Raw genomic sequence first — 22677 nt, forward strand, 5'->3', positions numbered from 1 at the left:
TTGGCTGTAGTTTTAATATTTTGTATTGTCTCTGATTTTGGTCAGGGAAGTGCTAGCTTCAAAATGAATTGGGAAGTGTTCCCTCTTCTGTTTTCTGGAAAAGATTATATGTAATTGTTGGTAATTCTTTAAAAGTTTGGCATAATTCTCCAGTGGAAGCCATCTGGGCCTGGAGATTTCTTTTTGGGAGGATTTTTAAGATTAAAAAATTTAATTTTCTTAATAATCATAGGGTTATTCAAATTACATATTTCATATTGGATACATTGTGGAAGTTTGTGTTTTTCAAGGGATTGGTGCATTTCATCTTAGTTGTCGAGTTTTTATATGTAGAATTGTTTGTAGTACTTACTCCCTTAGTATCCTTTCTATGTCTGCAGGATCCATAGTGATACTTCTTGTTTCTTTCCTGATAGTGGTAGTTTGTGTTCTCTCTCTCCCCATCTCAGGTGATTTCTAAAACATTGAAATGGTTGTTTTTGTCAGTTTTATCCAACTTTATTGTTACTTTTCAGGGACATAATTTTCCTTCCATCTTCCCTGAAAATTTTGCCTCCTCTATGTAGTTTTTATTTTAATAGATTTTTTTTCAAGGTTGGGAAGTTCCCCATTCTAATTATCTTAGGGGTTTTAATTTTGTTTCGTTTTAAACAATGAATAAATGCTCATCATCTTTTCTGTATCTTGTGTGATGATTATATTTTTCCTTTAATCTATAAAATATTGCATTGCTAGATTTTCTGATGTTGAACTCGATGCATTCTTCAAAACGTTCTACTTGATTGTGTCACGTTATTTTTTTTAATACAGTGCTTAAGTTAATGGTTGTTATTTTATTTAGAAGATTTGCATACAAATAAGTGAGATTGATTAAAATGTTACTTTCTTTTACTATTTAGTGAGTTTGTTATGAAGTTTGAGCTGAGTAACTTTTACACTTCTATTTCTTGAAATATATTGTTTAATATAGAAAGATTAACTTTCTTTGGAAGATTTGATAAATTTTTCAGTAAAACCATGGGATTAATATTTTTCATATGAGCAACATTTGATTATCAGTTCCTATATTTCTTATATTTCTCTTGAAATCTTTCCATATGTTCTTAGATTTCAGATGGACTGGAATGAAGTTGTCCATTGTATTCTCATATGTTATTAAAAATTTCTGCTCTTGGGGACAGCTGAGTGGCTCAGGGCATGATGCTGGAGTCCTGGGATCGAGTCCCACATCGGGCTCCTGCATGGAGCCTGCTTCTCCCTCTGCCTATGTCTCTCTCATGAATAAATAAAATCTTTAAAAATTTTTCTGCTCTTATTTTTTTATTATATATATAATTTTCTGTTCCAAATATTCTCTACCTCTGTCTCTCATTGTCTCTCTTTTTCTCCTAGTTTTCTGACAGTCAGACTTGCTGGAGTTTTTTCTGTTTTAGTAGTTTTGTCAGAGAACACCATTTTTTTTAAAGATTTTTATTTATTCATGAGAGACACACAGCAGTATGTGTGTAAGTTTTTGCATGGACATACGTTTTCATTTCTCTTCAGTATAAACCTAGGAAGAGAATTATTGGGTCATATGGTAACTTTCTATTTAATCATTTGAAAAACTGCCAGACTGTATTTCAAAGTGGCTGCATCATTTTAATTCCCACTAGCAGTATGTTAGTGTTCCTGTTTCTCCACATCTCACCAAAACCTGTTGCTATGGCCTTTTTTCTCCTTTGGCTATATTCTTTTTTAGTTAACATTGTTTACAACAGGTTTAAAAAAAACTTAAAGTTCATGATTTATATTAGGATTCACTTTTGTATTGTATATTCTCTGGGTTTTGATAGTTGTATAATTACATATATTCACCATTACACTATCATACGAAATCGTTTCAGTGCCCTAAAAATTGCCTTGCTCTACCTACTCATACCTCCCTTTCTTCCTGCTGTTAAACTCCTAACAACCACTGTTCTTTTTTATTGTCTCCATAGTTTTGCCTTTTCCAGAATGTTATATGGGTGGAATTATACAGTATGTAGCTTTTTCAGGTTGGCTTCTTTAACTCAGCAATATGCATTTAAAATGTTTCAGTGTCTTCCTGGCTTGATATCTCATTTCTTTTTATCACTGAATAATATTCCATTGTATGAATGTACCACTGTTTGTTTGTCTGATAAAACAGCTTAATTGTTTCCAATTCCAGCAGTTAGGATTAAAGCTGTAATAAATATCTGTGGGCAGACTTTGTGTGGACATAAGTTTTCAATTCATTTGAGTAAACACTAAGGACAGTGATTGCAGGATCATACGGTAAGAGTATGTTTAATTTTGTATGAAATGGCCAAACTGTCTTCCAAAGTGGCTGTACATTTTGCATTTTCACCAGTAATGAATGACAGTTCTGCTTGCTTATTATGACTTTTTGATTCTAGGCATCCTGGTGTGTGTGAAGTGGTATCTCATTATTGTTTTGATTTGCATTTCCCTGATGGCTAATGGTGCCAAACATCTTTTTGTGTGCTTATTGGCTATTTATACATCTTCCTTGGAGAAATGTGTATTCAGATCCTTGACTCATTTTTACAATTGAATTGTCTTTCTATTACTGTGTTGTAAGAATTCTTTGTATATTCTGGATACAAATCTCAGATTTATGGTTGGCAAATGTGTTCTCCCATTCTCTGGGTTTTCTGTGCACTTTCTTGATGATGTCTTTTGAAGCCCAAGAGTTTTTCATTTTGATAAAGTTCAGTATGTCTGTTTTCCTTTGTTGCTGGTGCTTTTGGTATTATAACTAAGAATCCTTTGAAAAATTATGATTTTCTCGTAAACCCATAAGTTATTTAGTAGCTTTTTGTTGTTCTTTTTAAAAAAGATTTACTTATTTGAGAGAGAGAGAACACAAACAGGAGGAGTAGCAGAGGGGGAGGGAGAAGCAGGCTCCCCAATGAGCAGGGAGCCCAATGTGGGGCTTGATCCCAGGACCGCAAGATCATGACCCGAGCTGAAGGCAGATGCTTAACCGACTGGGCCACCAGGTGCCCCACATTTTATTATTCTAAACATTTTTTAGCTTTACTGAGGTATAATTGACTAAACATTTATTTTTTAAAACATCTTTTCATTCCTTTCTATCAGAAACTGAGGTCTGTTTAATACTGATTTTTTTTTATGTTTGTTGAGACTGTCGCTTATATCTGGTCACTTTTTATTATTGCATCATATATAATTGAGAAGAGTGAATAAATTTTTCTTGTTGGTGAGTTCATCTTGTTTTGGATTTGCTGATCTTGACTATAGAGACATGTCTTTCTCCAAATTTGGGAAATTTTCAGCCATTATGTCTTCAAATATTTTTTTCTGCACTAATCTTTTTCTGCTTTCCTGGGACTCTAGTGGTACCAATGGTTGACCATTCGATATTTTTTCACAGGCCTGATGTTCTGTTAAATTTACTCTTCTTTCTTTTTCTTCTTTAGTTTGGATAATTTCCATTGATCTGTCTTCAAGCTCATAATCTGTTTTCCTCTGTCATCTGTGATGGGTTAATTTTATGTGTCAACTTGGCTAGGTTAGGATACCTAGTGTTTGATCAAACAGTGGTCTCTATATTGCTGTGAAGGTATTTTTTAGATGTGATTATAACATTTAAATCAGTAGACTTTGAGTAAAGCAGATTATCCTCTATAAAATGAGTATGCCTTATCCAATAAGTCGTAGGGCTTAGGAAAAACTATTGACCTGCCGAGAGAAGAGAAGAATTCTGCTTCTAGACTGCCTTTCAACTCAAGACTGCAACATCAGTTTTTCCCTGGGTTTCCAGCCTGCTGACCTGCCCTGAGGATTTTGAACTTTCTAGCCCCTACAATCATATTAGCCAAATCCTTAGAATCTCTCCCATTTTCCCTGCCTCCCTCTGCATATATATATTTTCTTTATCATCCATGTTTTGCAGTTTCATTCCAATGTGTCCCAAAAAAGTACACACAAACTTCCACAATGCTCCCTAGAGGGCAGTGTTGTTTCTTTTACACCCATAGCACTTCAGCGACTATTGCCATCTCTTGATTAAAGTTGCTGTTTGACCAGAGACTGGGTTGTGAGATCTGGGGTGTACATCTCCAGCTTCTCATGATCGTCAAGACTAGACTATATCCCTTTTTAGAGACAAAATGACACAGATTCCAAAATGTTAAAGTAGGAGTTGTGCCTACAGTCCTCATAATCCTCATATTTACATATCATATATAATTATATATCCTATAAAATGATGGTTTTCTGTATATTATGCATACATGTCACACATATAATTCTGCTATTGAGCTCATCTAGTGAATCGTTAATTTCATATATTATAGTGTTATCCTCCAAAATTTCCATTTGGTTATTTTTTATAGTTTCTTTTTACTCTGTTGAGAACACTCTTTTCACTTATTTAAAGGGTGTGTTTACCTCACAGAGCATAATTATAACAGCCTTGAAGTCTTTGTCTATAAATTTAAGTAGCTGAGTCATCTTGGGTTTGGCATCTGTTGAATGTCTTTTCCCTTGGGAATTAAGCACATTTTCTTGATTCTTTGTATGTCAAGTAATTTTGGATTGTATACTGGATATTTTGTATCTTATGTTGTAAGAATCTGGATCCTGTTATAAAGTCTTCTGATGGATGTGATTTTTTTAAAGCAGGCAGGCGATCAACCTGGTTGGGTTCAGACTACAGATTTTTAGCTCACCTTCAGTATGCATTGGTCTCAATATCAGTTGAGTTTTCAAAGCCTTTGCTCTGATACTTTGGGGTTATCCTACATATTAGCTACACAGGGGCTAGTTTGAGTGGCGTTTTATATCATTGTTCAGTTCTCAAAGTCTTTGTTTGCTATATTGCTTTGGAGCTGTCTCATTGCATACTCGGTTCAGAGGTGAGCCTCTGTGGGTTCATATAGAGAATTAAAGGATAGTCTTCTCCAGCTTCCTCCTCTTTTTCAAATATACTTATTCTAACAGCAATGTTTTAAAGATTTTTGTAAAAGAAAAATTGAACCTGACCAGTTGAAAAATCAAGGAAGACTTTATTCAAACCTATTACAGGGCACGTGGGTGGCTCAGTAAGTTGAGACCTCTTTGTTTTGGCTCAGGTCACGAACTCAGGGTTATGAAATCGAGCCCTGCATCAGGCTCAAATCTTTTTTTTAAGATTTTATTTATTTATTCATAGAGACAGAGAGAGAGAGGCGCAGAGACACAGGCAGAGGGAGAACAGGCTCCATGCAGGGAGCCTGATGTGGGACTCGATTCAGGGTCTCCAGGATCACGCCCTGGGCTGCAGGTGGCGCTAAACTGCTGCACCACCGGGGCTGCCCCCAAATAAATCTTAAAAAAAAAAACAAAAACCTATTGGAATGAGGGAGAGAACTCCCCTCTAAAATTTAAGCATTGAGGTGAGCTAGTGGAAAAGTACTGGAGAATGTTAGGAGAAGGTTGGTCTATGTAATTAGGCCAGCTATACTTGCTAATTGGTGCTTATCAAAGTTAGGCTTCAACTCTTTCACCAAGGCTGGGAAATAGGGATGCTATCTTTCTTGATAATTACATTTCTAGAGAGTATAACACTAAGTGAAATAAGTCAGTCAGAGAAAGACAAATACTATATGATTTCACCTGTGTATAGAATTTCAGAAGAAAAACAAAGGAACAAAATAAAAAGAGACAGGGACGCCTGGGTGGCTCAGCAGTTGAGTGTCTGCCTTCAGCTCAAGGTGTGATCCCAGAGTTCTGGGATCAAGTCCCACATTGGGCTCCCCGTGGGGAGCCTGCTTCTCCCTGTGTCTCTTGCTTCTCCCTCTGTATTTCTCATGAATGAATAAATATTTTAAAAAACTGTACAGTGTGTAAAATGGGAAAATATTTTTAAAAAGAGAGAGAGAAAAGACAAACCATAAAGCAGACTCTTAACTATAGAGAACAAACTGATGGTTACCAGAGGGCTGGTGGTTGGGGGATGAGTGAAATAGGTGATGAGGATTAAGAGTACACTTATCATGATGAGCACTATGCAATGTATAGAATTGTAGAATCACTATAACGTACACCTGAAACTAATATAACACCATATGTTAACTGTACTGGAATTAAAAATTTAAAAACACAGTATTTCTTTTAGTAAGAGTCTAAGTGGTAAACTACTTCTCTTTCTGTGACTGTATCTATTTTGTTTTACTCTAGAATGGTAATTTAACCTAGGTATAAAATCCTATGTTGCTAATAATCTCTTTTTCACTTTGAAAATATCATTCCATTATCTTCTGGTGTCAGTTGTTGACCCATGCAAAAATTCTGGTGACAGTCTAATTTTCATTTTTTAGGGGTAATGCCTTTTTTCTCTTGTGGCGTTTAAGATTCCTTTTATAATTGATGTTTTGCAGTTTCACTCCAAGTGTGTCCAAAAAAGTACGCACAAACTTCCAAAGTGCTCCCTAGAGGGCAGTATTGTCCTTGTTACTTCAGATACAATTGCTGTCTATTATGACTGAGATTGCTGCTTGGCCAAAGCCTGGCGGTTGTGAGATCTGTCCTATAGCTCTCTAAGAGTAGACTAATTCCCCTCCCCCCCTTTAAAGATTTTATCTATTAGAAAGAGACAGCTCGCATGCACATGCACATGCATGAGTGAGGGGCAGAGGGAGAAGGAGAAGCAGACTCCCCACTGAGCAGGGAGCCTGAGTGGGGCATGATCCAAGGATCCAAGGACCCTAAGATCATGATCTGAGCTGAAGGCAGACACTTAACCCACTGAGCCACCCAGATGCCCTTAATCCCCATCTTATAGACAAAATGCAATGGACTCCAAAATTTAAAGTAGAGGTTGTACCTGCAGTCAACATAATCCTCATTTCTGGGTTTATAGCCTATTAATAGCCATTTATTGGATTTTTAAAAATTATTACTATTATTTTAATAGAAGTACAGTTGAATACAATATTATATTAATGTTTCAAGTGTACCACATCCTGATTTAATAATTATATACATTACAAAGTGCTCACCACAATGACTATGGTTACCATGTGTTGCCATACTAAGTTATGACACTATTATTGACTATATTTCACATGCTATATTTTTTATCTCCATAACTTATTTATTTCATAATTAGAAGTTTGTACCTCTTAATCCCCTACACTAATTCATCCATCCTCCCAGCTCTCCCCTTTGGCAACTGCCAGTTTGTTCTCTGTAATTATGAATCTCTTTCTGGTTTTGTTTTGTAGATTTCAGATATAGATGAAATCATAGTATTTGTCTTTCTCTGACTTATTTTACTTAGCATAAACACCTTCTAGGTCCGCTCATGTTGTGATGAATGGCAAGTTTTCATTCCTTTTTATGGCTGGGTAATATTCCATTGCATATATATACTACATCTTCTTGATCTGTTTGTCTATTGATGGACACTAAAGCTGCTTCCATATATTGGCTATTATAAATAATGCTGCAGTAAACACAGAGGTACATATATCTTTTCAAGTTAGTGTTTTCTTTTCCTTTGGGTAAATACCCAGAAGTGGAATTACTGAATTGTATGGTATTTCTATTTTTAATTTTTTGAGGAACCTCCACATTGTTTGCTACAGTGGTTGCAGCAATTTACATTCCCACCAACAGTGCGTGAGTCTTCCCTTTTCTCCACATTTCACCAATAATTATTATTTCTTTTTTTTTTCATTCTAGCCATTCTGAGTAATGTGAGGTGATATCTCATTTTGGTTTTGTTTTGCATTTCCCTGATGATTAGCGATGTTGAGCATGTTTTCACCTGTCTTTTGGCTCTCTGTATGTCTTCTTTGGGAAAGTGTCTATTCATGTGGTCTGCCCATTTTTTAGTTAGATTTTCTGGTGTTGAGTTGAAAAGTTCTTTATATATTTTGGATATTAACTCCTTATCAGATATATCATTTACAAATATCTTCTCCCATTCAATAGGTGGCCTTTTCATTTTGTTGAGGGTTTCCTTCGCTGTGCAAAAGTTTTTTAGTTTGGGATACCTGACTGGCTCAGTTGGTAAAGCATGTGACTCTTGATCTTGGGGTTTAAGTTTGAGCTCCACATTGAATGTAGAAATTACTTTAAAATTCTTTTTTAATCTTTAAAAAAAAAGTTTTTTAGTTTGATGTAATCCCAGTGGTTTATTTTTGCTTTTGTTTCACTTGCTTGCAGAGATAGATTAAAAAAAAACATTAATGCTAAGGCAGATATCCAAGAGTTTACTGCCTGTATTTTCTTTAGGAGTTTTATGGTTTCAGGGCTGAAATTTAGGTCTTTAATCCATTTTGAGTTTATTTTGTATATGGTATAAACTAGTGGTTCACTTTCATTCTTTTGCAAGTAGCTATATGGTTTTCTGCACTGTTTATTAAAGAAATTATCTTTTCCCCATTTTTTTTATCTTTTCCCCATTTTATATGCTTGTTTCCCTTGTCGTAAATCATTAACCATATGAGTGTGGGTTTATTTGTGGGCTCTATATCCTATTCTATTGATCTATGTGTCCGTTTTTGTGCCAGTACCATACCATTTTGATTACTATAGTTTTGTAGTATAGTTTGATCCTGAGATTGTGATATTCCAGCTTTGTTCTTCTTTCTCAAGATTTCTTTGGCTATCGATAGTCTTTTGTGGTTCTATACAAATTTTAGGATTATTTGTTCTAGTTCTGTGGTATTTTGATAGGGATTGCATTGAATCTGTAGATTGCTTTGGGTAATATGGACATGTTAATAATATTAATTCTTCTAACGCATGAGCATGATGATCTTTCCATTTGTGTCATCTTCAGTTTCTTTCAGCAATATCTTATAGTTTTCATTGTACAGGTCTTCTACCTCTTTGTTTTTGTTTTTTCAAATTTTTATTTAAATTCTAGTTGGTTTCCATACAGCGCAATATTGGTTTCAGGAGTAGAATTCAGTGGTTCATCACTTACATATGACATCCCGGTGCTTATCATAACAAGTGCCCTCCTTAATACCATTATTCATTTAGCCCATCCCTCACTCTCTTTCTTCCATCAACTCTCAGTTATCTATCTTTAAGAGTCTCTTGGTTAGTTTCCCTCTCTTTTTGCCCCCTCCCATGTTCATCTGTTTTGTTTCTTAAATTCCATACATAAATGAAATCATATAGTATTTGTCTTTCTCTGACTTATTTCACTTACCATAATACACTCTAGCTCCATCCACATCATTGCAAATGGCAAGATTTCATTCTTTTTGGTGGCTGAGTACTATTCCATTGTATATATATATATATATACCACATCTTCTTTATCCATTCATCAGTTGGTGGACACTTGAGCTCTTTCCATAGTTTGGCTTTTGTTGATAATGCTGCTGTAAACATTGGAGTGCATGTACATCTTCGAATCTGTATTTTTGTATCCTTTGGGTAAATACCTACTAGTGCAGTTGTTGGGTCATAGGTTATTTCTATTTTTAACTTTTTGAGGAACCTTCATACTGTTCTTCAGAGTGGCTGCCCCTGTTTGCCTTCCCCTTTCTCCACATTCTTACCAACATGTGTTATTTCTTATGTTGTTAATTTTAGCTGTTCTGACACCCGTGAGGTGGTATCTTATCGTGGTTTTGATTTGTATTTCCCTGATGATAAGTGATGTTGAGCATCTTTTCATGTGTCTGTTAGCCATCTCGATGTCTTCTTTGGAAAAATGTCTATTCATGTCTTCTGCTCATTTTTAAACTAGGTTATTTGTTTTTTTGGGGGGGTATTGAGTTTGATAAGTTCTTTATAAATTTTGGATACTAATCCTTTATGCCATTTGCAAATATCTTCTCCCATTCAGAAGGCTGCCTTTTAATTTTGTTGACTGTTTCCTTTGCTATGCAGAAGCTTTTTATCTTTATAAAGTCCCAATAGTTCATTTTTGCTTTTGTTTACCTTGTCTCCAGAGTAAGAAGTTGTTATGGCTGATGTCAAAGAGGTTGCTGCCTCTGCTCTCCTCTAGGATTTTTATGGTTTCCTGTCTTATATTTAGATCTTTCATCCATTTTGAATTTATTTTTGTGTATGGTGTAAGAAAGTCATCCAGTTTCATTCTTCTGCATGTTGCTGTCTAGTTTTCCTAACACCATTTGTTGAAGATACTGTCTTTTTTCCATTGGATATTTCTCCCTGCTTTGTTGAAGATTAGTTGACCATATAGTTGGGTGCATTTCTGGATTTTCTTTTTTTTTTAAGATTTTTATTTATTTATTCATAGACTCAGAGAGAGAAGGGCAGAGACACAGGCAGAGGGAGAGGGAGAAGCAGGCTCCATGCAGGGAGCCCGATGTGGGACTCGATCCCAGGTCTCCAGGATCACACCCCAGGCTATAGGCAGCACCAAACCGCTGCACCACTGGGGCTGCCCGATTTCTGGATTTTCTATTCTGCCATTGATCTAACTATATGCCTGTTTTTTAATTATTCATTTTTTAAAGATTATTTATTTATTTATTCATGAGAGACACAGAGAGAGAGAGGAAGAGACACAGGCAGAGGGAGAAGCAGGCTCCATGTAGGGAGCCCAACGTGGGATTTGATCCTGGGTCTCCAGGATCACGCCCTGGGCTGAAGGTAGCGCTAAACTGCTGAGCCATATGAGCTGCCCTATATGCCTGTTTTTGTGCCAGTACCATACTGTCTTAATGACTACAGCTTTGTAATATAGCTTGAAGTTTGGAATTGTGATTGTGAATTCTTTTCCAGGGTTGTTTTGGCTATTCAGGGTCTTTTGTGGTTCCATACAAATTTTAGGTTTGTTTGTTCAAGCTCTTTGAAAAATGCTTGTGGTATTTTGATAGGGATTTCATTAAATATGTAGATTGCTTTGGGTAGTATAGATATTTTAACATTGTTTGTTCTTCCAATCGATGAGCATGGAATGTTTTTCCATTTCTTTGTGTCCTCTTCAGTTTCTTTCATAAATGTTCTATAGTTTACAGAATACAGGTCAATTTATCTATTTGGTTAGGTTTATTCCTAGGTATCTTATGGTTTTGGGTGCAATTGTAAATGGGACCAATTCCTTGATTTCTTTTTCTGTTGCTTCATTATTGGTGTATAAAAATGGAACCTATTTCTGTACATTGGTTTTATATCCTGCGACTTTGGTGAATTCATGTATTAGTTATACCAATTTTTTGGTGGAGTCTTTTAGGTTTACTACATAGAGTATCATGTGGTCAGCAAAGAGTGAAAGTTTGACTTCTTCCTTGCAGATTTGGATGCCTTTTATTTCTTTTTGTTTTCTGATTGCTGAGGCTAAGACTTCCAGTACTATGTTAAATAGTAATGGTGGTCTTCCACCTCTTTGGTTAAATTCATTCCTAGATATTTTATTGTTTTAATGCAATTATAAATGGAATTTTAAAAAATTTCTCTTTCTGCTAGTTTGTTAATCAGTGTATAGAAATGCAACAGATTTCTGTATGTTAATTTTGTATCCTGCAACTTCACTGAATTCATTTAATTAGTTCTAATATTTTTTTGTGGAGTCTTTAGGGTTTTCTATAGATGGTATCATGTCATCTTCACATAGTGACAATTTTACTTCTTCCTTACCTGTTTGGATGCCTTTCATTTCTTTTTCATGCTTTTTGTTCTGTGGCTAGAATTTCCAGTACTATGTTAAATAGAAGTAGGGAGAGTGGACAGCCTTATCTTTTTTCTGGTTTCAGAGGTAAGGTTTTTGGCTTTTCTATTTTTTTTAAGATTATATTATTTGAGTGAGAGAGAGAGTGAGAGAGAGAGAGAACACGAGAGGGGAGAGGGTCAGAGGGAGAAGCAGACTCCCCACTGAGCGAGGACCCTGATGTGGGGCTCAATCCTGGAACTCTACAATCAGGAGCTGAGCCAAAGGCAGACACTTAACTAACTGAGACACCCAAGCACCCTTAGCTTTTGGCCATTCATTATTGAGTATGATGTTACCTGTGGGTCATATGTGGCTTTTATTTTGTTTAGGTATGTTCCTTCTATACCTACTTTGGTGAGTTTTTATTGTAAATGGATGTTAAATTTTGTCAAATTCTTTTTCTGCATCTGTTGAGATGATTATATGATTTTTATCCTACATTTTGTTAATGTGGTGTATCATATGGATTGATTTGTGGATATTGAACCATCCTTGCATCCCACCATAAATCCCACTTGATCATGGTGGATGATTCTTTTAATGTATTGTTGAATTTGATTTGCTAATTTTTAAAAAAAGATTTTATTTATTTATTCATGAGAGACACACACAGAGAGAGAGGCAGAGATACAGGCAGAAGGAGAAGCAGGCTCCATGCAGGAAGCCTGATGTGGGACTTGATCCTGGATCTCTAGATCACACCCTGAGACAAAGGCAGACTCTAAACTGCTGAGCCACCCATGTGTCCTGATTTGCTAATATTTTGTTGAGGATTTTTTGCATCTATGTTCATCAGGGATATTCGTCTATATTTGTCTCTTTTTTTTTGGTTTTGTCTTTGTCTGGTTAGGTTATCAGGGCAATGGTGGTCTCATAGAGTGAATTTGGAAGTATTCCTTCCTCTTCTGTTTTTTAGAATAGTTTGAGAAGGATAGATATTAACTCTTCCTTAAACATTTGATAGAATTAACCTGTGACTCTGTCTGGTTCTGAACTTTTGTTTGTTGAGAGTTTTTCGATTATTGATTCAATTTTGTTACTAATAATCAGTCGTTTAGATTTTCTATTTCTTCCTGATTCAGTCTTGGAAGATTGTTTCTTTTTTTTAAAATATTTTATTTATTTATTCATGAGAGACACAGAGAGAGAGGCAGAGACACAGGCAGAGGGAGAAGCAGGTCCACGCAGGGAGCCTGATGTGGGACTTGATCACGGGACTCGATCCTGGGTCTCCAGGATCACACCCTGGGCTGCAGGTGGCACCAAACCACTGCACCACTGGGGCTGCCCCTATTTCTTTTTTTTTTAATTCAATTAGCCAACATAAAGTATATATTTAGTTTTAGATGTAGTGCATAATGATTTATCATTATGTATAACACCCAGATTGTACGTTTCTAGAAATTCATGATATCTTCTAAATTATTCAGTCTGTTAATATATAATTTTTCATAGTAACCTGTTATAATCCTTTGTATTTCTGTAGTATCAGTTGTAACTTCTATTTCTTTCCTGGTTTAATTTATTTGAGTCCCCTCTCTTTTTTTTTCTTGAGGAGTCTGGCGAAGGGTTTATCTATTTTGTTTATCTTTCCAAAGAACCAGGTCTTAATTTCATTGATTTTATCTGCTTTTTAAAAATATCTATTTCATTTCTTTCCATTCTGATCTTTATTATTTTCTTCTTTCTACTAACTTTGAGCTTTGTTTGCTCTTCTTTTTCTAGTTCCTTTAGGTGAAAGGTTAGATTGTGTATTTAAGATTTTTCTTGTTTTTTTTTTGCTTATTGCTTTAAACTCTGTTAGAACTGCTTTTGCTATGTCCCAAAGATTTTGGACCATTGTATTTTTTATTTTCATTTGTCTCCAGGTATTTTTTTATTTCTTTCCTGACCCATTGGTTGTTTAGTACCATGTTGTTTAGCCTCCATATGTTTGTGTTTCTTCCAGTTTTCTACTTGTAATTGATTTCTACTTTCATAGCATTGTAGTTGGAAAAGATGCTTGATATGATTTCATTTTTCTCAAATTTATTGAAACTTGTTTTGTGGCCTAAAATGTGCTCATCCTGAAAAATGTTCCATGTGCACTTTAAAAGAATGTGAATTTTGCTGTTTTTAGATGGAATGTTCTGTAATATATCTTTTAAGTACATCTGGTCTAATGTGTCATTCAAAGCCACTGTTTACTTACTGATTTTCTCCCTAATTATCTCTCCATTGATGTGAGTGGAGTGTTAAAGTACCCACTATTTTTGTATTATTGTCAGTTTTGCCCTTTGTGTCTGAATATTTGCTTTATGTATTTAGGTAGGCTTCTGTTGGGTGCATAGATATTTACAATTGTTATATCCACTTGTTGCATTGATCCCTTTATCACTGTGTAATGCCCTTCTTTGTTACAGTCTGTTTTAGTGTCTATTTTGCCTAAGTATTTCTACCCCAGCTTTTTTTTGCCTTCATTTGCATGGAATATTTTTTTTACATCTCTTCACTTTTAGTCTGTTTATCTCTTTAGGTCTAAAGTGAGTTTCTTGTAGGAAGCATATATGTGGGTCTTGTTTTTGTTGCTGTTATTGTTGTTTTTATCCATTGAGTTACCCTCTGTCTTTTGATTGCAGCATTTAGTCTTACTTACATGTAAAGTAATTATTATTATTATTATTATTTTTAAAGATTTTATTTATTTATGCATGAGAGACACAGAGAGAAAGGCAGAGACACAGGCAGGCAGAGGGAGAAGCAGCCTCCACGCAGGGAGCTCGACTCAGGACTCGATCCCCGGACTCCAGGATCACGCCCTGGGCCAAAGGTGGCGCTAAACCGCTGAGCCACCCAGGCTGCCCAAAGTAATTATTGATAGAAATGTACTTACTGCCCTTTTGTTGTTTTTTGGTTGTTTTGTAGCTCTTTTCTTTTCTTTTTTTTTTTTTTAATTTTTTATTTATTTATGATAGGCACACAGTGAGAGAGAGAAGCAGAGACATAGGCAGAGGGAGAAGCAGGCTCCATGCACCGGGAGCCCGACGTGGGATTCGATCCCGGATCTCCAGGATCGCGCCCTGGGCCAAAGGCAGGCGCTAAACCGCTGCGCCACCCAGGGATCCCTTGTAGCTCTTTTCTATTCTTTTCTTCTCTTGTTCACTTTCCTTATGATTATGTGACTTTCTTTAGTGTTATACTCAGATTCCTTTCTCTAATTTTTTGTGTATTATAGGTTTTTGATATAAACATCCTATTTTTATAGCAGTCTATATTAAGTGGATGATTGCTTAAGTTTGAACACATTCTTTTTTTTAAGACTTTTTAAAAATTTATTTTTTTATTCATGAGAGACACACAGAAAGAGGCAGAGACATAGGCAGAGGGAGAAGGAGGCTCCCTGCGGGAAGCCTGATGTGGGACTTGATCTCAGAACTCCAGGATCATGCCCTGAGCCAAAGACAGACGCTCAACCACTGAGCCACCCAGGCATCCCAAGTTTGACCACACTCTAAAAGCACTGCATTTTTACTCCTCCCTCCACGTTTTAGTTTTATGATGTCATACTTCACATCTTTATATTTTGTCTCTTTCTTAACTAATTTTTGTAGATAGAAGTGATTTTATTTATTTTGTCTTTTAACCTTTTAAAAAAAAGATTTTTATTTATTTGAGGAGGAGGGAGAAAGCACAAGCAGGGGGAGGGGCAGAGGGAGAAGCAAGCTTCCTGTTGAGCAGGGAGCCCAATGCGTTGTTTAATCCCAGGACCTGAGATCATGACCTGAGCTGAAGGCAGACACTTAACAGACTGAGCCATCCAGGCATCCAGTGTTTTAACCTTTATATTAGCTTTATTTTTTTTATATTAGCTTTATAACTGACTGATCTACTACCTTTACTATATATTTCCTTTTTTTAAAAAAGATTTTATTTATTTATTCATGAGAGACACCGAGAGAGAGAGAGGCAGAGACACAGGCAGAAGGAGAAGCAGGCTCCTCGCAGGGAGCCTGACGTGGGACTCGATCCCCGGTCTCCAGGATCATGCCCGGGCGGAAGGCGGCGCTAAATTTCTGGGCCACTGGGGCTGCCCTACATATTTCCTTTTACCAGTGAAATTTTGTCCTTTCATTAGTCTATCACTTCTAGTTATGGCCTTTTCTTTGTTTATATTTTTAAAAGATTTTTAATATTTATTTGAAAGAGAAAGAGTGAGCAAGAGAGCACAAGCAGGCAGAGCGGTAGAGGGAGAAGTAGGCTTCCCATTGAACAGGGAGCCTGATGCAGGGCTCGATCCCAAGACCCCAAGAGCCAAAGGCAGACACTTAACCAACTGAGTCACTCAGTGGCCTCTGGCCTTTCCTTTGCTGCTTTAACATTTCTTGTAAGGCCAGTTGAGTGATAATGAACTCCTTTAATTTTTGTTTATCTAGGAAACTCTTTACCTCTTTTTCAAATTTGAATGATAATCTTGCTGGTTGTATGTTTTTTTCCTTTTAGAACTTTGAATATATCATGTCCGTCTGTCTTGGCCTACAAAGTTTCTGCTGGAAAGTCAGCTGATAACCCTATAGGGTTTTTCTTGTACATAACTACTTGCTTTTCTCTTGCTGCTTTTGAGATTCTTTATCTTTAATTTTTGATATAATAATTATATGTCTTGGTGTGGACCTCCTTGGGTTCATCTTGTTTGGTGTTTTCTGTGCTTCCTGGACCTGGATGTCTGTTTCCTTTCCCAGATTAGGGAAGTTTTCAGCTATTATTTCTTCAAATACTCTTTTGACCCTTTTTCTTTCTCTCTTCTCTTCTGGGACCCCTGTAATGTGAATGTTAGTACACTTGATAATATTTTAGAGATCCTTTAATCTATCATCGTTTCTTTAAAGATTTTATTTATTTATTTGAGACAGAAAGAGAGAGTTTATGTGAGTGGGGTGAGGGACAGAGGGAGAGGGACAAGCAGACTGCCGGCTGATTGTAAAGCCCAACATGGGTCTTGATCCCAAGATCCTGAGATCATGACCTGAGCCAAAGTCAGATGCTTAATTTACTGAGTCACCCAGGTGCCCTTATCATCATTTTTAAAAATTACTTTTTCATTTTGCTATTCAGCTTGAATGCTTTGAATTACCTCATCTTCCAGATCACTGATTTGTTCCTCTGCATACACTAATCTGCTAATGCTTCCCTCTAGTGTATTTTTTATTTCAGTTACTGTGTTCTTCAGCTTTGGTTGGTTCTATTTTATATTTTCTATCTCTTTTTTGAAGTTCTCACTCTTCTGTCAATTCTAGTATCTTTATGACCATTACTTTGAATACTTTATTAGATAGATTGTTTATCTCCATTTTGTTTAGTTCCTTTTCTGAGATTTTCATCTTGTTCTTTTGTTTGGAACATACCTCCTCTGTCTCCTCATTTTGTTTGACTTTCTCTGTTTCTATGTATTAAGAAGGTCAGCTACTTCTCCTAGTCTTGATGGTAGTGGCCTTATTTAGAAGGTATTCTTTGGGGCCCAGTAGTCCAGTCTCTCCTTGTTACCAGAATCAGGCCACAACTGCTATGGTTGTGCTGGTGGACAAGACTGATTTCCCAGGGCAGGAGTCACTTTGGAGGGGTACAGTATCACCAAGCCTGCCTGCCAGGTGTAGTTGGGCAGTAGCTGCTTTAGGGAGATGCCAGTCCCAGCTGAGGCTGCCCACCAGGTATGACGGGGCAGGAGTTGCTTTGGGGAGGCACCTGTCATGGCAGGTCTGCAGGTGAATGCGTTGGTGGGGCAATAGGTGCTTGCAAGGTAGGTGGATAGTGTTAGAACTGGCTCCCACAAGTATTTGGCTAGCTACACTGAAGGAGGGCAAGATAAACAGTGCCTCCCAGAGCTTCCATTTCCAGAGAAAGCTCCTAAAGATTTTTTTAGGGCACATGCCCTAAAGTTAGTCAATAAATCTTCATGTATAAACCATGTGCTTTTCAAACTGCTCTATCTGTGCTGGGTCTCTTGACCAAGTGTTACAGTGTACCAGCTTTTTAGGAGTGGAGACTCGGTTTCCTATAGCCTTCTGTCTTTCACAGAGTTAAGCCCTGCTGATTCTCATAGTCAGATATTATAGGGGTTCATCTCTGGGACTTGATCCCTCGCTTCTCAGAAATGACTTCTGTGTCTGCAATGTCTCTCCATCTTGTGGATCACTATCAGAGGTCTGGTTCTCAGCTGTGTCTCTGCCTCTCCTCCCCTTCTTGATGTCACCTTCTCTTTATGTCTTTAGCTATCGAAGATCTGTTCTGCCAGCCTTCAGGCCATTTTCAGAGTGAGTTGCATTACATGCATTTATAGCTTTGCTGTGTCTGTGGGAAGAAGTGAGCTCAGAATCCTTTTACTCTACCATCTTTCTGAGATCTTTCTATTAATACCTATTTCTTTCATTGATTCTTGGAAATCTGCAGCTTTCACTAAAATTTTGGTTAACTTCTTTCAGTTTTTCATTATTTTATATTTTTGTTCATTTAAAGACATTTAAATATATTTCACAGTAACTTAAAGGCACTTAAGACCATCTTACTAGATCCTTTGCACCCCTTCCTCTTTCTTTCTTTCTTTCCTTCTTTCTTTCTTTCTTTCTTTCTTTCTTTCTTTCTTTCTTTCTTTCTTTTCTTTTCTTCCTTCCTTCCTTCCTCCAATTATTCATTCATTTATTTAACATTAATTGAATTAATACGCTAGGTTTTATACTAGACCCAAGGACAGAGAAATAAATAAAACCTAGATACATTTCTCAAGATTCCTTCAACCTCTTCAATGTGTTACTAATCTAGAAAAAAGAGTTTCATGACATGGAACAGTTTTAAAGAATGTGTGAAGCTGTTCCAGAAAAGTCTTTGATTTAAATAATTTAATTTCTTAGTGGGTATGATATTTTTGGTCAAGAGAACCTACCCATTGTTCCTCAAGCTTCTGAAAACCAGCCTGCTACCTTCTATATAATACATTATAGTAATACTTACTGACTCACGTGCAGGGTGGTTGTGAGAAATTTCACGATATTTATTATCAAGTCTCATTCAGTAGAGAAATTGTTACTGGAAGTAGTACTTGTGGGAAATGTTTTTTTGTCAGGCTGAATTATTTGTTCTATAATATCTTGTGCTAAACCTGAAAGTAACAGACAAGTATTCAAAGTGAATCTGAGTATTTTTTCTTTTATCAATATTAATAATATTACTTCTAGTGGACATTTGAAAACATTTAACTTTTTATCATAAATAATAGAAGTATAGATTTATTTGTATAATTTTAAAAATTAAATATTTGTTACTAAATATTTAAAGAAGAAAGTGATTGTTTTAATTAGGGACATCTTTGTTTACCATAAGTGGTTGTCCAGAGCTTGTACTTTGAATTTCTGTTTCATATGTTTCTTGAAAATATGAAGAATGGGGCAGCCCTGGTGGCTCAGCGGTTTAGTGCCACCTTCAGCCCAGGGCCTGATCCTGGAGTCCCGGGATCGAGTCCCATGTCGGGCTCCCTGCATGGAGCCTGCTTCTCCCTCTGCCTGTGTCTCTGCTCTCTCTCTCTCTCTCTCTCTCTCTCTCTCTGTCTCTGTCTCTCATGAATAAATAAATAAAATCTTTAAAAAATATATGAAAAATGAAACTATGTATTCTTTTAAAAAATATTTTTAAAGCATAAGTGTGCCTTGTTTGGGGAAATAAACATTGTTGGTGGGGAGCAAATAATTTGTATGATAATTTTGCCTAAACTTCTGTTAATTGAATGCCGTTCTAAAATTTATTAGAGAAACTTTGACATGAAAAAATTAGTTTTAAACCATGAAGTACTATATTAATAGGAAATATTATACTTCATAATGACAATTTAAAGGAATTTTAGGGCCAAAATTATTATAAAATGATTTCGTAGACTTAGTTTACTTAGATGAGACAATATGAATGAATAAATGTTTGCCTTCAAGGAGAGGAAAAATGGAAAAATAGAAGATATCCCTCATTTTCAGTTTTTTGTTCACCATTTGGTATGCAGTCCTCCAGGGGATAAAACCACTATTTGTAAGAATATTAGGATAGGATCCAAGAAATTAAGAAAAACACTGTAATGTTAAAACTGAACTAAAAAAATTCATATAAGCCATTGGTTAAATAGTGTTAGTTATCTATTGTTACATATTACCACAAAGTTAGAGGCTTAACACAGGACACATTTATTAGTTCACACTTTCTGTGGGTTAGGAGTCTGAGCATGACTTAGCTGCATGCTCTGCTTTAGGGACTCACAGAGCTTCAATCAAGGTGTCAGTCAACACTGTGCTCACATCTGCTCCCAAGTTCTTTGGTTGTTGGCAATTTTTCATTCCTTGCAGGCTTCTGGGCTGAGGGTCTCAGTTTGTTTTTGGATGTTAGCTAGAGGCTGCCCTCAGTTCTTTGTCAAGTGGTTCTCTCCCTAAGTGATTCACAGCCTGGCAGCTGGCTTCTTTAAAGCTAGCAAGGGGGATATTCTCCTTCCAAGACTGACATTAATCATAAATCATACACATATAATTATATATATGTAATCGTGTGCATCCTGCCATCTTTGCCAGACACTGCTGACTAGAAGCAAATCACGATTCCTTCCACTTTCAGGAGGGAAGCACACAGGAACATGAACACCAAGGGGACACCCTAGAGTCTGTCTTCCTCAATATGTATATTTTTCTAGTTCTGTCCATTGAAATGGCCTAAAAGCAGTGTCACCCCAGTAATAATGAACACCTCTAGTGCTCAGGTTGTGGTCTCTGAAAACCACTCCCCACTAAAGTACAATTGGACCTTTTAGAGAAATAGCTCATTCCAAGCCTGGAACAGAGAAAATACAAGAAAAGCCAGGGATATTTTTTTGTGATAGAAATCAGTAAAGTTCTTAAAGATCACTGGGCTTATGTTCCACTGGCCATAGTCATGACATTTCGAGCATTATAAAGGCTAACAGTAGCAATGAATTCAAATAGATGGAATCTATGGAAATTCACCTTTTGAGAAAGCTATTGAATCAACTACTTACTATGAAAGTTGGTAATTAATGGCAAAAAATAAAGCATTTTATCCTGCCTTTCCAGTAGAATTTGTATTTCATGTAACCAAATATCCCCCCGAAATGAGGGAAAGCTTTACTTCACAGGTGAATACTAATTAGTAAATGTAGAAGAGATGATAGACTTTTAAAAACATCACAATCTTTTTTTAAATATTTTATTTACTTATTCATAAGAGACACACACAGAGAGAGGTAGAGACATAGGCAGAGAGAGAAGCAGGCTCCATGCATGGAGCCCGATGTGGGACTCGATCCTGGGACACCAGGATCACACCCTGAGCTGAAGGCAGGCGCAAAACCACTGAGCCCCCCAGGGATCCCCACACATCACAATCTTGAATGAAATTGCCATGAATTATAATGGTCATAACACCATATCAACAGGTGTTAAAATGGTTAATAAGAACTGGATTTTTAAAAAGATTTTATTTTTAAGTAATCTCTACACCCAACATAGGACTTGAACTCACATCCCTGACATCTAGAGTCACATGCTCTACAAGCAAGCCAGCCAGGCATCCTGGAACTGGATATTTTTAAAATGCAAAGGAACAATGGTCACTTTCTAGTTTCAGGGCAAAAATATAACTGTAAAATTGAGGGATTAGGCAGTCATCACCTTAATCCAGTGGTCAGTCTTAACATCCTTAATGGATTAACCATATATTATGTGTTTTCTGATGTGATTCAACATGAATACCCATAACCTATAGAGAATTCTAGCCAAAAATTTTAGTAAAAATGTTACAGCATTTCAAATACAGGAAATAAAAGAATAAACTAAATAGCACCAGAGGTAGCAACTAAATGAACCAAAAGGTGGCACATTCTTCAGAGCAACTGTAGAACCATCTCCTCAATAGTCAACAACATAACCAAAGGGACCTAATAATCAGATGATATGTGTGGTCCTCAAACAGATTCTGTTATGGACCAAACAAGAGTTAAGGGCATTTTTGTTTCATTTGAGAAATTTTTAATGTAGTCTAGATATTTGATGAAATGGACATATGGAGCTTGTAGACTTAAAAAAGCAAGTTACAAAATAGCATGTGATCCAACTGTGATCCATTTTTGTAAGAAGTACACACACACGTACATACACACATTAAATACACACATTTAATGGTATAGGAAAAGATCTGGAAGTACAGGTACCAAGGTGTTAACAATGGTGGATCTCTCAGCAGGGAGAAGGGGCAGAAATGTTTATGAGTTTCCTGTTGTTGTTGTAACAAATTATCACAAATTTAGTGCCCTAAAACAACACGGATTTATTCTCTTACAGTTTTGGAGGTCAGAAGTATGGAGAAGTTTATGGAGCTAAAATTAAGGTGTCTGTAGGGTTGGTTCCTTTTGGAAGTTCTAGGAGAGAATCCATTGCTTGTGTCTTCCATTTTCTTGAGGCTGCCTGCATTCCTTGGCTCTAGTTGCATCACTCCAATATATACTCTTATTGTCACATCACCTTCTCTGTCTTCTGACTCTCCCGCTCCCCTTTCCTAAGGACTCTCGTGATTACATTGGGCCCGCTTGGATAATCCAGGATAATCTCCCCATTTCAAGATCCTCGACTTAGTCACATCTGCAAAATCCCTTTTGCCATGTAAGGTAACATTCAAAGGTTTCAAGAAATCAGGTCATGGACATATTTGAGGGGAGCCATTATTCTGTCTGCCATAGTATATAATGTTTTTATTCTATATTTCTGTTTAGGTATTTTATATTTTTATAAAATGTGGATGTTATTACTTAGAATATATTAGTTAAAAGTATGGGGCGCCTGGGTGTCTGCCTTCGGCTCGGGTCATGATCCTGGGGTCCTGGGATTGAGCTCCATTTGGGGCTCCCTGCTCAGCGGGGAGCCTGCTTCTCCCTCTCCACCCCTGCTTATGCTCTCACTCGCTATCTCTCCACCCCCTCTCTGTCT

The 22677-nt window shown here is 36.6% G+C and overlaps 1 protein-coding gene across 1 annotated transcript in view; it reads left to right on the forward strand.

Moving 5' to 3' along the window:
• Positions 1–2224: 2224 nt before the first annotated feature.
• The window catches only part of ZFX (zinc finger protein X-linked), a 94924-nt gene continuing 74471 nt past the window's right edge, over positions 2225–22677 (forward strand). The window contains exon 1 of the mRNA XM_072744492.1: positions 2225–2301. The gene's annotated coding sequence lies outside the window, so the exon portion shown is untranslated. The remainder of the gene's footprint in view (positions 2302–22677) is intronic.

The sequence above is a fragment of the Vulpes vulpes genome, chromosome X (genome assembly GCF_048418805.1).
Source record: "Vulpes vulpes isolate BD-2025 chromosome X, VulVul3, whole genome shotgun sequence".
Taxonomy (NCBI): Eukaryota; Metazoa; Chordata; class Mammalia; order Carnivora; family Canidae; genus Vulpes; species Vulpes vulpes.